The 17,550-nt window shown below is 45.3% G+C and overlaps 1 long non-coding RNA gene across 1 annotated transcript; it reads left to right on the top strand.

Moving 5' to 3' along the window:
* The first annotated feature begins 9,429 nt into the window (after positions 1 to 9,429).
* On the top strand, positions 9,430 to 16,397 carry LOC137224850 (uncharacterized). Its single transcript, XR_010943542.1, has 3 exons — positions 9,430 to 9,635; positions 13,268 to 13,356; positions 15,525 to 16,397. It is a non-coding gene; the product is annotated as an uncharacterized lncRNA (long non-coding RNA).
* Positions 16,398 to 17,550: the final 1,153 nt, after the last annotated feature.

Below are 17,550 nucleotides of genomic sequence, written 5' to 3'. Positions count from 1 at the left end.
AGCAGCTCAGAGACCTGGCTAAAGGCTGGGGGGCCAGGCTTAGAAAAACTCAGGAGTGAGCGGAGATCCAGAGGGCTAGGCAGCAAGGACCTTAGCGAGGGTTTGTGGCAGAAACTGGTGAGCGCACCACCATCAAAATAAATGAGCTCTAACCAGCCCTTCCATCCTTGAGTCACTTGCCCAAGAGTCAGTCATGGGAGAGAGTATCTGATTGGCTGACTTTAGGTCACATTGGTCCATGGGGGTGGGTGGCAAACAAAGAAAAGGGTGTGATACCTTCATCTTTCATGGTGGAAGGTGCCTAACAGGATCCACCTCTCCAAAAGAGGACACAAAATGAGCAGAGGACTTTCCCAAAAGGAAACTGAGGACCTCATAGAAAAAGGGAACAAACACTGGGCAGGCGAAAATGGCCAATGTCCAATAGTAGTTAAAATGACAATAGAATCATAAGGTAGAAAGGGCCCTCCAGAAGAAATCTGCTTTGGTACAAAACCCAGGGCTGGACAACTCAGAGCTGAGTCGATCTGATCCTGACTCTAAGAGCATCACTTGGTCTTCCCTTTCCAAACCTTTCATGCTTCATTCAATCAGTTATCTCTTTTGGACTTCCCTGGTGGAGCAGTGGTTAAGAATCTGCCTGCCAATGCAGAGGACACAGGTTTGAGCCCTTGTCCAGGAACATCCCACATGCCGCGGAGCAACTAAGCCCATGTGCCACAACTACTGAGCCTGCGCTCTAGAGCCCGCAAGCCACAACTACTAAGCCCGCAAGCCACAACTACTGAGGCCCGTGTGCCTAGAGCCCGTGCTCCACAACAAGAGAAGCCACCGCAATGAGAAGCCCAGGCACCGCAACAAAGAGTAGCCCCCGCTCACCACAACTAGAGAAAGCCCGCGCGCAGCAATGAAGACCCAATGCAGCCAAAAATTAATTAATTAACTAATTAATTTTTAAAAAATCAGTTATCTCTTTGGCCAATCATTCAACAAATAGTTTTTTCTGGGCATCATTCTAGGTATTGCAAATACAATGATAAGCAGATAGAAACATGGTCTCTGCTCTTGTGGAGCTTACAATCTTTTTTTTTTAAGATTTATTTATTTATTTAATTTATTTTTGGCTGCGTCGGGTCTTAGTTGCAGCACGTGGGATCTTTCGTTATGTCATGCGGGCTCTTCGTTGTGGTGCGCGGGCTTCTCTCTAGTTGTGGCGTGTGGGTTTTCTCTTCTCTAGTTGTGGTGTGCAGGCTCCAGGGCACATGGGCTCTGTAGTTTGTGGCACGCAGGCTCTCTTGTTGAGGCATGCAAGCTCAGAAGTTGTGTCATGCAGGCTTACTTGCCCTGCAGCCTGTGGGAATCTTAGTTCCCCGACCAGGGATCGAACCCGCATCCCCTGCATTGCAAGATGGATTCTTTACCACTGGACCACCAGGGAAGTCCCCGAATTTACAGTCTTGATTTACAAGAAATGGGTCCGTTAGTTCCCTTTTTATTACTCTTAAGCTAATACAATGAATTTAGAGTTACTTCTTCTCTCCTAGAGTTTCTGGCCCTATTTTTGCTGGAATATCTTGAATAACGTTTTTGGATCATTTTCAGTGACAATGTTTGCATTCACAAAACTTAGTAGGCCCTGAGACAAGAATTTAGAATTGCATTGTTGTGAGGCCTGAGCTGTTTAAAGGAATGATTGCAAAAGCAAAGCTTTAAGAGGAATGATGTTTCCTGATTGGTTTGGGGTGCCTGCTGAGCATCCAGTAGAGTGATTTTAATCTGTGTCTAACAAGGCATCTGCAATCAGAGCTCAGAGATGAGACAGATGAACACTCCAAGAATAGGCAGCTGGAGCCTGTCTCTCAGTGGTAGAGCTCTGCCTGGTGTTTCCTTTGCCCTACTCAGCCACCACACTCGCACTGCCACCCTGGACTTCCTATGGGCACTCACTCCACTGATTATTGTAATCATCTGAGGCTCTGCTTCAGGAAGTGGACTTTTGCATCTAGCTCCAGGAAGGAGGAGAAGGGCGTGGTGTTGCAGATAACGATTACAATGATGGTGGTGGTATTAGTCAAGACTCTGCTTTGCAAGTTTTGAAACTGAGTTCAAACTGGATTAAGCATAGAGAAGGTTCGGCTCACATAACCAAAAAGACTAGAGGTGGATCTGACTGGATCCAGGTGATCAGGAATCAGAAACAGGTTCCTTGGTTTAGCGTCCCTCTGAGTTGGCTTCATTCCCAGATAGATTCACCAAGTGATGTTAAAGATGGCCCACGGCTGGCAAGCTTGCCTTCCACCAGCTTTAAAATCTCAGCTGAGAGAGAAAGCCTCTTTTCTGGGGTCCCAGTGAGAGTCCTAGCTAAGCTCCCATTGGCCCAGCTCAGGTCACATGTCTCAGGTGGATGCTGAATTGTTTGGCCAGGCCTGAATCTTGTGCCCACCCACTCCTCCGATTCTGAGCCACAGGCTCTGAGAATGGGAGATCAGTGGTTTCCCAAATGGGGAAGAGATGGGTGCTGTTACCAGAAAAAGGGGCGTTGGGCAGGCATAAACAACAGATGTCCATTATACTGCTCATGTTAAATATGACGATGACAAGAAGCAGGGGAAAGGAATGCCTAGGAGATTCTCAACACTTTTAGAAGATGTTTTAAGAAATACTGGTTCTAGGTGCTCCCTCTTCCCAAATCTAACCTCTGAAATTTACCCCAAATGTACGTTTAGTTAAACTGATTAAAGTGATAATATCTTATCATCTTCATCAAACTGTCATCTCAAAGCAATTAATAAACATCCTCTGTGTATGTAGTTGTATAAGAAAAAATAGAAATATCATCTCTATAGACAGAATTTACTCCTTAAGAGAGCATTAACCGTGACAAAGGACACAGAGACAAGCATACCAGCTCTGAATGTTATGCATTGTCAACTTTAAATGATGTAAATTAAATTGTACTATATGTAAAGTATACCTCAATAAAAAAAATAGTTAAAAGAAAAATGACATAAATAAGAAGGTCATTCATCCTGAGGCAAGGTGGCATATGTACTCTATGGAGTGCGAAGTTTACATATTTAAGCAGAATTTGTTTACGGTGAGGCAGCCATTTCTTTTCCACTTCATTATAGAACTCTTCAAAGATTTTGCTGTCTTCCCCATCACTCTCTTTATATTCACTTGACAATGCTACATAATTCTTGTACAAAATAACTACCTTTAAAATGGCCTTTTGGGGTTCTTCCCCCATCCTCAATATTTCCTAACTTTTTTGAACTTTTTTTCCTATCTTTTACTACCCCCCAAACCAATTCTGGTACCTGCTGTCTGGGAGAGCCATTTCAATTTGTATCTAGAAGAGGGCTGTTCTGTTGTTTATGCTCTCGGGGTATCTCCAAAGTCACACTGCAAGTTCTCTCAGTAGATGTCTTGAAAAGCACAGGAATTAGAACAAGTTCTGGGGATGCAACAGAGGTGCTCAAGCAGTTGACAAGGAAAAGGAACTTTCTTGTACCTACTTTATGACACTGATACTCTAACGTCTCAAAATACAGTATATTTCTGTTTTATATCAATAACACCTTTTAAGACACAAATGACAACTATAGAGTCACCTTCTATTTCAATCCAAACCTGCCTTTCCCCATGCTGACCATCCCATGCTAATCTGCCAGTCTATATCTCACATTTCAACTGGTTGCTTCTCCATCATCTATTCCGTTCTTCCTTCACTGGTCAATAGTCATATATTTAGAGTTAACTATTGCCCGGAGCCTTGCCACAGTGATTGGTTCAGGGACAGACACAGGAACTTAGTTGATTCAGTCATGGTAAGACTGGAGATTTGGGTTCAGTGCTTGGAGGGAGGAAATCTACCTGTTCTTCCAGAAGGTGTGCTGCACGAATGTGAAGCCTACAGCTGCTGTAGCCATTTGGCTACCAAAAGGGAAGCCCAAGTAAGAGTGACGCAACATCAGGAAGTGAGCAAAGTCAAAATGGATCAAAGAGCTAAAGGTAAGAGATAAAAACTATAAAATCCTTAGAAGAAAATAATGGTATAAATCTTTGTGACCATGGATTTAGAAATGGTTTTACATATGATACCAAAAGCATAAGCAACCAAAGAAAAAATACCAAGATTGGATTTCATCAAAATTAAGAAATTTTAGTATTCAAAGGACACCATTAAGAAAGTGAAAAAACAGGGCTTCCCTGGTGGCGCAGTGGTTGAGAGTCCGCCTCCTGATGCAGGGAACACGGGTTCGTGCCCCGGTCCGGGAAGATCCCACATGCCGCGGAGCGGCTGGGCCCGTGAGCCATGGCCTCTGAGCCTGCGCATCCAGAGCCTGTGCTCCGCAACGGGAGAGGCCGCAACAGTGAGAGGCCCGCGTGCCGCAAAAAAAAAAAAAAAAAAAAAAAAAAAGTGAAAAAACAACCTACAGAATGGGAACAAATAGGGACTTCCCTGGTGGCAGGTGGTTAAGAATCCGCCTGCCAATGCAGGGGACACGGGTTCAAGCCCTGGTCCGGGAAGATCCCACATGTTATGGAGCAACTGAGCTTGTGCACCACAACTACTGAGACTGTGCTCTAGGGCCTGCAAGTCACAACTACTGAGACCCGTGTGCCTAGAGTCCGTGCTCCACAACAAGAGAAGCCATCGCAATGAGAAGCCCGTGCACCGCAACGAAGAGTAGCTCCTGCTCACCGCAACTAGAGAAAGCCCGCGTGCAGCAACAAAGACCCAACGCGGCCAAAAGTAAATAAATAAATAAATTTATTCAAAAAAAAAAAAGAATGGGAACAAACATCTGCAAATCATTCATCTGATAAGAGACTTGTATCCAGAGCATATAGAGAACTCTTATAGTTTAATAATAAAAAGACAAATAACTTTATTTTTAAATGGGCAAAGGATTTGAATAAACATTTCTCCAAAGAGGAAATGCAAATGTCTAATAAGCAAATGAAAACATGCTCAACGTCATTAGTCATTTGGGAAATGTAAATCAAAACCACAACTTCGGGCTTCCCTGGTGGCGCAGTGGTTGAGAATCCGCCTGCCGATGCAGGGGACACGGGTTCGTGCCCCTGTCCGAGAGGATCCCACATGCCGCGGAGCGGCTGGGCCCGTGAGCCATGGCCGCTGAGCCTGCGCGTCCGGAGCCTGTGCTCCGCAACGGGAGGGGCCGCGGCGGTGAGAGGCCCGTGTACCGCAAAAAAACCCAAAAAACAACAAAACCAAAAAAAACCCCCACAACTTCATAACCACTAGGATAGCTAAAACTAAAAGCCAGACAATAGCAAATGTTAATCAGGACGTGGAGGAACTGGAACCCTCATACATTGCTGGTGGGAATGTAAAATGGTTCAGCAGCTTTGTAAAACCGTTTGGCAGGTCCTCAAAATGTTAAACATAGGGTTAACATATGACCCTGCAATTCCACTCCTAGATACCTACACAGGAAAAATGAAAACATATGTCAACACTAAAACTTGTATACAAATCTTCGTAGCAGCATCATTCATAACATCTAAAATGTAGAAACAACTCAAATGTACATCAGCTGTTGAATAGATAAAGGGTCATATATCCATACAATGGAATATTATTTAGCAATAAAAAAGGAGTGAAGTACTGATACATGCTACAACATACATGAAACTTGAAAACGTTATGCTAAGTGAAAGAAGCCAGACCAAAAAAACTATATATTGGTCCAGAACAGGCAAACCAGAGACAGAAAATAAATTAGTGATTGTCTTGGGCTGGGGTGTGGTGGGGTATATGTGGGGGTAGAATAAGGAGAGGGCAGAGGGATTGGGAATGACTGCTAATGGGTACAGGTTTTGGGGGTGGGATCATGAAAATAGCCTAAAATTAGATTATGGTGATGGCGGTGCAACTCTATAAATATACTAAAAACCACTCATTGCATTGTATACTATAGGTGTTGAAGTTTAATATATATAAATTACATCATGATAAAGCTGTGAAAAACAAAACCTAAGATACTTTACTAAACAAAACAAAACAAAAAAACAACCAACTCTCACCAGGATACTGTCGTCTTCTTTGATAGGAAAGGGTCTGTGTTTTATAAACTCTGTAATTTCAGCAGCACCTACCTCAGTACCTGGCCCATGGAGTATTTGATAATAATTGAATAAAAGGAAGGAAGGAAGGAAGGGAGGGAGGGAGGGAAGGGAGAAGGGAGGAGGGAGGGGAGGGGAGGAAGGAATGGATGGATACGACTGTGATATTCCTTCAAAAACTATTCACTTTCTATAGTGTGCCGAGAGCTAACATACATTATGACTGGCCCCACCCTGCATATGAGGAAACTGAGTCTCCTAGAACAGGGGTCCCCAACTCCTCGGCCTGTTAGTAACCCAGCCGCACAGCAGGAGGTTAGCGGAGGGCAAGCGAGCGAAGCTTTATCTGCCCCTCCCCATCGCTCGCATTACCGCCTGAACCACCACCCCACTCCCCTTGCCCCACCCCCATTCATGGAAAAATTGTCTTCCATGAAACTGGTCCCTGGTGCCAAAAAGTTTGGGGACCGCTGCCCTAGAGGATCAGTAACAGACTCAAATCCATATACTAGTAGTGAATGGCAGAGGGAAAATCAGAACCCAAGGCTGTATACACCGAAGCCAATAGCCTGTATATTAATTTCTATAATTCTGGTGGTGAGGCTTAAGGACAGATTTCAAAATATAGGGGTGAATCTCAGCTATCTTGATATGAGTAAGAGAACTGTAGATGCATGTGCATCAGGGCATTGATGGGGGCACTGGGAGGGGAAGGAAAGGGATAACTGCTGAAAATCCATGTTAAGTGTCACTGGGGTTCAAAGGGGCCCAGTAAATAATAACCTTAACTTCACTAAAGTTCTGAACCAACTGAGAAGTAAGACAAAAGGGTCAGCAGATGCAGAATTAAAGCGTTGGGTTAAATTCATGGGCTTGGGGCCTTTGTGAATTGCACAGGGCCCTGTACTTGGTTTAATGTTCTGCCATCACCATCTTGAAATTTTCAGTGACTCATTTTGTACTGGGTCCCCCAAATTACGTAGCTTACAAAAATGTCACCTGAAAAATGTCACCTTTATTACTGTTATAAGGGATCTGTGGCTTGTGTGTGAGTGACAACTTCTCACCTCCAATCTAGACCTTGGGCAGCCCACCTAAGGGAAAGTTTGAGTCTGCAACACATATGCATGTTTCCGTCTCCCAATGGTCCTGGTGGAGAGAGAAAGAAAGAAACCAGATCCTCCTAGCCAGGACCGTCAATAGAGCATCGCCACCCAGGGGAGAACATACCCCACACCAACCAGGTACCCCATTCCACCTCCCTGGGGAAGGAGGGGCAGGAGGTAAGTCAGAGAAATGCAGAAAGAGGCATTCTCTTTTTACAGGAGTCTTAGTCAAGATTCTTTTAGTTACAAGTAACAGATAGAGTTAAATTAGCCTAAATGGAACTGGAAGTTTGAGGAAGGTGTGGCAGACACTGTTTGTTTTATATGCAACACCAACCCCCTCCCCCTCTTACCTTCTTCCTTGCTGATTTTATTCAGGTGCAGGAAGGATATTCCTTGATTTCACAGCAGCTGTCCTGCCAACCCCACGAATCATAATTGGTCTAAGCTAATCATGGAAAGATAATTCCCCTTTGCCACTCACTTTTCCAGCCTCCCTTGCAGGTAGAGTAGATACTCAACACTGTTCTGGCCAATATAAGAGGAAGTCTTCTGCAGAGCCTCTGAGAAAGAGGTATTTCTCTTTATTAACAAAAATTGAGCCCCTTCCTCTCTCCTCTCTTCTTTCTTACTTGATGCAATGATGTGAAAACATGATGTCTAGAGCCATGGCAGCGATATTGAGACCATGAGGCAACAACAAGCACAAGAATGGAAATTCATCATGCTGAGTAGCATAGCCAAAAGGTGGAAAGAACCTGGGTCCTTAATGACATAGCTGAACTGAACACACCCCAACTATGCCTGCCTCCAGACTTTTTAAACGAAAAAAAATGTCCTAATGGTTCAAGCAACTGTCATTTAGGTCGGAGGTCCCCAACCTTTTTGGCACCAGGGACCGGTTTCGTGGAAGACAGTTCTTCCACAGACAACAGCGGGTGGGGTGGTGGTTCAGGCGGTGATGTGAGCGACAGGGAACGATTGGGGAGTGACTGGGGAGCAGCAGATGAAGCTTCGCTGGCTCACCCGCTGCTCACCTCCTGCTGTGCAGCCTGGTTGGGGACCCCTGATTTAGGTTATCTCTTACTTGCAGTAAAATACATCCTATCTCACACAGGCTTATATATCACATTCATTGCGAATCTCAAGGAACCCAAGGGCAGCTGCTCTCAAAGGTCAGGAAGCCGGAACAAGAAAGCTGTCATATCCTTAGGGAGTTACTCTTCTAGCCTCATCTCTGCTTCTGAGAATTTGTGTCCTTCTTTCTTCTCTACAGACCAGTTTTCACTGATTCAACATTCACGTGGCAAAGCCTTCCCTGTCTGCATTTCCTGCACCTAAGAGACCAGCTCAGGTTGCCATTGGAGTCTCCAGCTCAATTCCAAAGTCTGGAAGAGAGAATAGGCTTGACCCAGTTGTGATTCCCATACCTCCCTGGCCCAGTTAATACCATGGAGGCAAGGTCATGTGCTGCCAAGGGCTCACCCAGAAGTGTGATGTGTGTGAAGTTCTCAAAGAAGGGAGAGACAGGGGCTAAAAGATACCCCTAAGTGTCTACCATATTGGGTGAGGAAGAAAGGAAGGGAGATAAAAATCATGTTATGTACTTTAGGGAGTGGGTGAGAAGGGGCCAATCAGCTTGAGAGAAACAGATTCCAACAGCAGGTGAAAAGCTGAGAGGTAAAAGCTATCCCTGGGCATTGCTGAAAATTCCTCAGAAAAGAAGTCAAATTTCGATCTTGTAAGGACTTTTCTTGAATGAGGAGTGAGGAAAAGAGGTGGGTAAAGAAATAAGAAGGAAAGAAAGGACTGGACCTAGAGAAGAAAAAGAGTTGTCACTGAGAAAATAGAGGGTAGGATTAGGCATCCCTCTAACCTCTCAGCCCAGGCCCACCGCGGAAGAGTGAAAGCCAGGACTTGAGGGAAAATAGAGGGCAGGATTAGGCATCCCTCTAACCTCTCAGCCCAGGCCCACCCCGGAAGAGTGAAAGCCAGGACTTGAGTCTGTTTCAGGCCGAAGTCCCACAGAGAACGTGCGTAGGTATGCATTCCCTAGCAATAGCTGGCAGCAACGTTTCTGTCTAGAAAAGGTCACTGAAACAGATTGGGGTTAGCCTTAATATTGTTTCCCTACAGAGATCAGAACACTTGCATGGAGGCCAGAACGTCGCCCTGCGGGTCGCCAGGTTTTCACGTGGCCCGAACTGATAAGCGCAGTAATGGGGCGTCGGCTGTGAGCGGGGCAGTGAGCAGTTCCGAGAAGCGCGAGGGAGGGGGGCTGGTGGCGTGCGGAGCAGGAGGGTGTGACTTCCAAACTCTTTCCCCTCCTGTGCGCTGGGAACGGCAGGGGCGGAAAGGATGCGCTGGCGCAGGCGCTAGCCCAGGAAACTGAAGCCTGTGTTTGGCGTAAAGCACCGGAAGGAAGTCGGGGAGGTAAGATAGCAGGGGTTCGGAATGACAGTTGGACAGTTCTTGGAACACACAAGCTGGGGTCGATTTCCATCCAACTGTCCCTCCCGCCCTCTGTCCCTCCCTCTTTGCCAGCATTCGTACGTGGTCCATCCGCACAGCACTAGCCATCCCCCCACCCCACCCCCGCCCCTTCTTTCATCACTCCGCTCCTTCGGGAGAAATCAAGTCTGTTTTGTTCACTTCAGAACCTCCAGGGTGTGCGCTGCACATAGGAGATGCTTCACAAATGTTTCTTTAATGAGTGAATGGAACTTTGTGCGTAGAACAAATATATAAACAAGACATAAACAAACATACTGATCGTCTGATAAGGGAGTACTCAGGGAGGAAAGTAAACTTTTACGCCACTTCGTCTCTTTGAAATGTTGGATTTGTTTTGTGCTGGTAAAGAATGAGGAGGCAGGGGAAAGATTTGGAACCCCTGGATCAATTAGTGATTTCTCAAATTAATTCGTTCGCGGGGAACTTCTGTTGAAATGACATTTTTACCTGGAAACCTAAACAATTAAAAAAAGATTGAAAACAGGAACAGCAAAACCAACAGCTGCTCTCCTGCCCCATCCTCACGGAAGAGCTGGTTTTAATAAACACTCATTTACTACTACTCCGGGGTTACTGGGAAAGAACTGAAGCCCAGATGGATGTGAACTAAAATTATTGTGGTATGGGACTTCCCTGGCAGTCCAGTGGTTAAGACTCCGGGCTTCCACTGCAGGGGAATGCAGGTTCGATCCCTGATCAGGGAACTAAGATCCTGCATGCTGGGCAGCAGGGCCAAAAAGAAAAAAAAAAAATTATTGTGGTAATCATTTAACAATATATGTTATGTCAAATCATTATGCTCTACACCTTAAACGTATACAGTATTGTATGTCAATTATATCTCAATAAAACTGAATAATTTAATTTAAAAAACCCTGAAGCCCAGAGAGGCTAAGGGACTTACCCAGTGTCACACAGCAAAGAAGGAAAGAAAGGGCAACAACTAAAAAAGCACAGGAACTTGACTAAAAGCCATCAGAAAACTATGGCCTGCAGGCCATATTCTGCCTGCCACCTGTTTTTGTACAGCCTGAGAGCTAAGAATATTTTTTATATTTTAGGTATAGCTAAAACTCAAAAGAAGAATAATATTTTGTGACAGGTAAAAATTATATGAAAGTCAAATATCAGTGTCTATAAATACAGTTTAATTAGTACACAGCCATGCCCATTCACTTTCTGCTCCTTTCACACTAAAAAGGTGGAACTGAGTAGTTAGCATGCAAACTGTAAGTGGCCTGCAAACAAACCTTGAAATATTTACTATCTGGCCCTTTACAGAAAACATTTGCTGATTCCAGGTCGGGAATTCTCAGCAGTTCCTTAGGTTTTCGATGGCTTTGGAAGGCCTTAGATGCTGGGGACTGGCTGGGGTATGTGAAGGGTGAGGGGTGAGGGGAGAGAGGACTGCATATATTGGGGTGCTTTTTATTGGCTGCATTGGGTCTTGGTCGCTGCGCACGGGCTTTCTCTACTTGCGGAGATCAGGGTCTACTCTTTGTTGCGGTGCTCAGGCTTCTCACTGAGGTGACTTCTCTTGTTGCAGGGCACGGGCTCTAGGTGCATGGGCTTCAGTAGCTGTGGCTCGTGGGCTCTAGAGCGCAGGCTCAGTAGTTGTGGTGCACGGGCTTAGCTGCTCAGCAACGTGTGGGATCTTCCTGGACCAGGGCTCGAACCTGTGTCCCCTGCATTGGCAGGCAGATTCTTAACCACTGTGTCACCAGGGAAGTCTGATGTTGGGGTCCTTTGGTTAAAGGCCCGGAAACCAAGGGTGAGTTCAGGGCCAGGTGTAGGTAGTACAGAAAAAAAGGCAGGCCTAATGTAAGGTGGTCTGTGGTAATTAGGAAATCAGGGCCAACCTGACTTCCTGAGACTCTCCCATAATGTGTTCCGGACACTGATTATAAACGAGGGGATTATAAACAAGTTTCTAGGATGCTGCGCAAAGGCTCCCAGCACTGTTAGGAGACTGACTGCACATCGCAAATTATAAGAACGCTCTGGTAATTATGGCCGACAATGTCAGCTCCTCACCAGGCCCTGTCCCTCCTCCTATTATATTAGCTAACACTTACTGAACACTTTCTCTGTGTCAGGCACTATGCTAAGTACCTTTCAAGCATTATTTCCTCTGTGGGCTAGACTTTAATATTCTTATCCCCATTTTGTGGATGAAGAAACTGAAGCTTAGTGAGACTAATGTTACACTTTGGCAACTGAACAAGGAAGTGGGTGGGGTCAGGATTCAAACTCAGGTCAGCCTAATTTGATAGTGTCTTTCTTAAGCAGCACACTGCGTTGTCAGTGAAGGAAGCTGGATATATCTCAGTCCATGCAATGTCTTTGAGAATGATAGAGTGAATCATTCAGGGTCTGATCAGGAAACGGGAAACCACTGTGAGCACTTGAAATAGAGGGAGTTTAATGCAGAGAATTGGTGATAGAAAAGCTGAGAAGCCCGAAGGAGAAGCCCGAAGGAGACAGCCCAGAACTTAGCAATGCCAGGCAGCTACCAGAGCTCCTCAGCTGCAAGGGTGTCTTCGCCTGTTCAAGCTGCTATAACAAAATGCCACAGACTGGGTGGCTTACACAACAGAACTTTATTTCTAACAATTCTAGAGGCTGGGAAGTCCAAGATCAAGGTGCCAGGGAGGTAGAATTCATTCTGAGGCCTCTTTTCTAGGCCGCTACCGACTCACTGTGTTGTGTGTGATGGGGGAGAGAAGGGGTGGGAGGGAGGGAGAGAGAGAGAGAGCTCTCTGGTGTCTTTCTTAAAAGGATCAGTATTCCATCCTGATGACCTCATTTAACAGTAATCACCTCCATAAAAGACCTACCTCCAGTACAGTCATGTTGAGGGTTAGGGCTTCAACATATTTGAATCTGGGGCGACACAACCATTCAGTCTGTAAGGAAGGGTAAAAAAGGAAGGTGGTGTTATGGAGACCAGGGATGGGGTCAATTGGTTTAAGTCATAACTGTGGAGGGCCTGCCCAGCAGGAGGTAGAGGCACTGAAAAGATTCAGCAGCTGCTGGGACTTCCCTGGTGGTCCAGTGGTAAAGAGTCTGCCTTGCAGTGCAGGGGATGCACGTTCGATCCCTGGTCAGCCTACTAAGATCCCACCTGCCGCAGAGCAGCTAAGCCCGCATGCTACAACTACTGAGCTCACGCGCCTCAACTAGAGCCTGCGTGCCACAAGCCACAGAACCCACGTGCTCTGGAACCTGCGTGCCACAACTACAGAGCCCATGCGCCCTGGAGCCTGCGCGCCACAACTAGAGAAGAGAAAACCCACACGCCACAACTACAGAGAAGCCTGCGTGCCACAACGAAAGATCCTGTGTGCCTCAAGGAAGATCCCGCATGCCGCAACTAAGACCCAATGCAGCCAAAAATAAATTAAGTAAATAAATAAATAATAAATAAATCTTAAAAAAAAAAAAAGATTCAGCAGCTGCTACAGATGCTGTTCAAGGCAATGAGAAAAGGGGAAAACACTCTGGCCTTTCCCTTTCTCCCACCTCCTGATTTCCTGTTTTCTATTGGCTAGGCCCAGCAGGAAGCCAGCTGACTCAGGAAGTCGTGGGAAATGCAGTCTACAGGAGCCAGTCCTGCTTTGGCACAGAGCAGGGGGAGTAGGTAAATAGATCTGGGGCTTGGACTGGCCCAAGGAGCTTCATAGAAATTCTCCTGCTCTGTGCTTGACAAACATAGCTTAGGTTGTCATTACTCAAGAGCCGTGGTGAGTTGCCTACCAAGAACTCATGATGAATTTAAGTATAAATTCAACATACATGTAATGAAAACACTCCTAAAATATGTGGGTTTTTTAAAGGTGCCAAAAGACATACACACACACACACACACACATATATTTATGTATAAACATACCGTGGTCCCGCCTGTGTATGTCTTACGGTAATTAACACTATAGCTGTTGTAGTAGACAACCCCAAAGACTCCGTAGCTTTACAGAATAGCAGTCTAATGTGGGCTAGAGGTTCTTCCAAGTGGCTCCCCTTCCAGTGATGACTTATGATGGGATCCTCCTATCATGTAACTGTGCCCCCTTAGAGTCCTTCATTTCCAGGCAAACATAGAGAGCCATACATATAGCAGAAGGGCTGTGCAGAAAAGTGGGCAGGTCCCCTTAGGGGATCCTTCTGGAAGTAGTATATATCACTTCTGCCCACCTTCCACTGGCCCGAGCTGTCACAGAGTTCCAACTTAATTGCAAAAGAGGCTGAGAAATGTAGTCTTTCTGCAGGCCCAGGAAGAAGAAAAGGGCTTGATGAGCCACTGTGTTTTTTTGTTTTTTTGTTTGCGATACGCGGGCCTCTCACTGCTGCGGCCTCTCCCGTTGCGGAGCAAAGGCTCCGGACGCTCAGGCCCAGCGGCCATGGCTCATGGGCCCAGCCGCTCTGCGGCGCATGGGATCCTCCCGGACCAGGGCACGAACCCGCGTCCCCTGCATCAGCAGGCAGACTCTCAACCACTGCGCCACCAGGGAAACCTCCGAACCACTGTGTTTTTTAAAAAATAAGCAAACATATGCTTGTGTGTGCATAAAAATGTTTCTGGAAGAATATACATAAGCAGGACCAGCTACATAATTTGGGGGCCCAGTGCAAAATGAAAATGCTAGGTCCTTGTTCAAACGTGATTAAGAATTTCAGATGGTAATGGTAGCACATTAAACCAAGTGCAGAGGGCTGAGCATGGGGGTCTGGGTGACTGCAGAGGTAGTACACCCATGAAGCTGGCCCTGATAAGAAACTCCTAACGGGATTACTTCTGTAGAGTGGTACTGGGAATTGGGGCAGAGAGGGAGAATTTGCTTATCATTTTATACTCTGGCATTTTTTTCCAGGTACATGTATTATGGCAATAATTTAAAAATATTTCACTCATAATGGATTTGAGCTGAGACATACACAGCCACCTTAAAGGGGCAAAATGCCTTCCAGGTTAGCAGAACTTGACACAGTAGCTTGATTGAAGCCATTGGCTTATCTCAAGAAAGAATATGTCTGTTGGAAAGGGGTTTGTTCAGCAATGGGTACTTAAAAAAGGATATGCAAAAAAGCAAACATTGACAGTGCCCCATCTAAGCTTTGTCCTGGGAGGGTGATACATGTGTATCTGATATGTGTATCTATATATCTGTAATTTTATGTATCATATAAAGAGAGCATTTTATGAGTATATAATTATTTTATGAGTTTAAATTTACGGCATTTACTGGACTTCCCTGGGGGCACAGTGGTTAAGAATCCGCCTGCCAATGCAGGGGACACGGGTTCGAGCCCTGGTCCGGGAAGATCCCACATGCCGCGGAGCAACTAAGCCCATGCACCACAACTATTGAGCCTGCGCTCTAGAGCCCGCATGCCACAACTACTGAAGCCCGTGGTGAAACAACTACTGAAGCCCGTGCACCTAGAGCCCATGCTCCGCAACAAGAGAAGCCACCGCGATGAGAAGCCTGTGCACTGCAACAAAGAGTAGCCCCTGATCGCTGCAACTAGAGAAAGCCCGCGTGCAGCAACGAAGGCACAACGCAGCCAAAAATAAGTAAATAAGTAAATTTATGGCATTTACTTCTCAATGAATGAGAAAATGTAAATCATTCTGATACACAGAAAAAAAATTGAAATTTTTGCAATCTGTTGTGATATCAGAGGCATCAGAGTTAGTATTTTTGCTTTTTTTGCCCATGTCTTGGTCAGGATAAGTTAGATTATGCTGCCATAACAAATGATCCCAACATCTCAGTGGCATGTAACAAAGGTTTATTTCTCATTCAGGCTCTATATCCAGCAGGGAACAGACTCTGCTCCATGTTGCCTTCACCTCAGATCCTGGCTCTCCTCATTGTGGTCCAGAGAAGAGAGAACAACGATGAACGTCTGTTAGCTCTTAGAGCTCTGGCTCTGAAGTGACACATATCACTTCCACTTGCATTTTATTGTCCCAAACAAATCACATGGTCAAGCCTGATGTCAACAAGGCAAGGACATATAATCTCATCCAAGGGAGAAGCAGTGAATACTCTTAAACAACAGTACAGTCTACCACAGCAAGATACTACAGAAACTGGATTCATTAGAAATGATAAAAGCTCACCTGACAATCTCAAGGATTCTAATTAAATGAATCCCCAAGCTTGAAGTAAAAATGAGAAAGTTTATTTCAAAGATGAATCACTAGGTACTAAGCTTATTCTTATCATAAATATAAAAGTCAGATAAGAAGCACCCATCTTAGAACAAACATTAAGCTCTCTATATTGTGTTACTATCACCATGTGATGTGTTAAGTATTCATGTTTTATTGCCCGACTGATTCTTACCCTGTGATAAGAGAAAGTCTCTAGGAGATAAACCTGACTTTTGCTCAGTATTCAATTGAGTGCACAGGGCATGTGCTCCTGTGGTGTACCCACTTGGATAATGTCCCATGAGCATACATGCCCAGGCCTAGTATTTTCAATAAAAACCAGTACAGAACCACAGTCTTCTCCGTCAGGGTCCCATTTACAAGGTGTTCAAGTATATTCATAGACGTGCCAGGAAAACCCATCCCAAGGACTGCTCCAAAGTCTAGCTGCACTAGTTACCATGCTGTGGTACCCAAATAAAGAAATAGGGCTTGGAAATTCGAATACCTGAAAAGGTCAGGTGATAACTTTAGTGATAAAAAGGATGACAAAGAGCCCTTGGCCTTCAAACTCATTGTCAGCAGGCTAGGGGGAAGGGAGGAGACTGACAAAGGGAAGAATCTGAGCTTCTAGGAAAAGCAGGTGCTACTCAGCTCCAACCAGTGGTTGCTATGTAGAAAAAAAAAAAACACACCTTTTTTTCCTTAAGTTGCAAATTAAATTTATGTGTGAAACCTGCTGATTTTAAATTTTGTCACTAATTCAAATTTTTGAATAACTGTGTGAGCCAATCTAAACACTGTTGTAGGCTAAGCTTCGAGCTATCAATCTGCCATCTCTGAAGTAGGTAAACCAGGATAGAGAGATTTGGAGGAGGGAGGAGAAATCTGGAGAGAAGTAGAGAAGGACTCCGGAAGGAGGGAAGGTGGAATGGAGCAGAGCAGCAGGAGGAAAGGGATGGGGACAGATCCTAGAGGGAGAGGGACCTGGGAAAAAAGACAGAGATGTTGAGACAGAATATTTAGAAAGCTTCATGATGTGTAAACTCTTCACTCTTCTTTTCATAAAACCTTCAGGAAAATAAGACTTTCAGCACAGGAGCTTTGGGAGTCAGATCTGTGCTTTCTTTGTACAGTGGTCCCTCGGTTCCAGGACCCCTGCGGATACCTAAATCCAAGGATGCTCAAGTCCTCTATGTAGGATGGCTAGTACAGTGGGCGCTGCGTATGTGGGATGCAGACCCTGTACCTCACTGTGTTGAGACTGGCTGCAAAGAGGCCCAGTTACATTTGAGTTGTGTTTGAGACTCCACATAATGCCCCTTGTTCTGAGTCCAGATCGCAATCCAGTTTCCCAGATGGGAGGAGAGGCCGGGGAGGTGGGAGATTCAGAGCTTGGGTCTCAGAGGCAGGAAGAACTGGGTTTGAATTGTGGGTCCACCGCTTATTTGCTCTAAACATTTCTGAACCCCAATGCAAAGTGGGGATAAAAATAGTACCCACTGTATAGTGTTGTAGAGAGACTTACTTATGAAGATAAAATGCTCAGCACAATACCTAGCACACGGTATGCACTCAACAGAGTAACTGTGATTGTTATCGTTACTATTTATATATTATTATTTTCCTTTGTAGTCATAAGCGCATAGGGAGAGACCTTGCTGGTCAGCAAAC

This window comes from Pseudorca crassidens, chromosome 1 (genome assembly GCF_039906515.1).
Source record: "Pseudorca crassidens isolate mPseCra1 chromosome 1, mPseCra1.hap1, whole genome shotgun sequence".
NCBI lineage: Eukaryota > Metazoa > Chordata > Mammalia > Artiodactyla > Delphinidae > Pseudorca > Pseudorca crassidens.
This window is presented reverse-complemented; position numbering and strand designations above follow the sequence as displayed.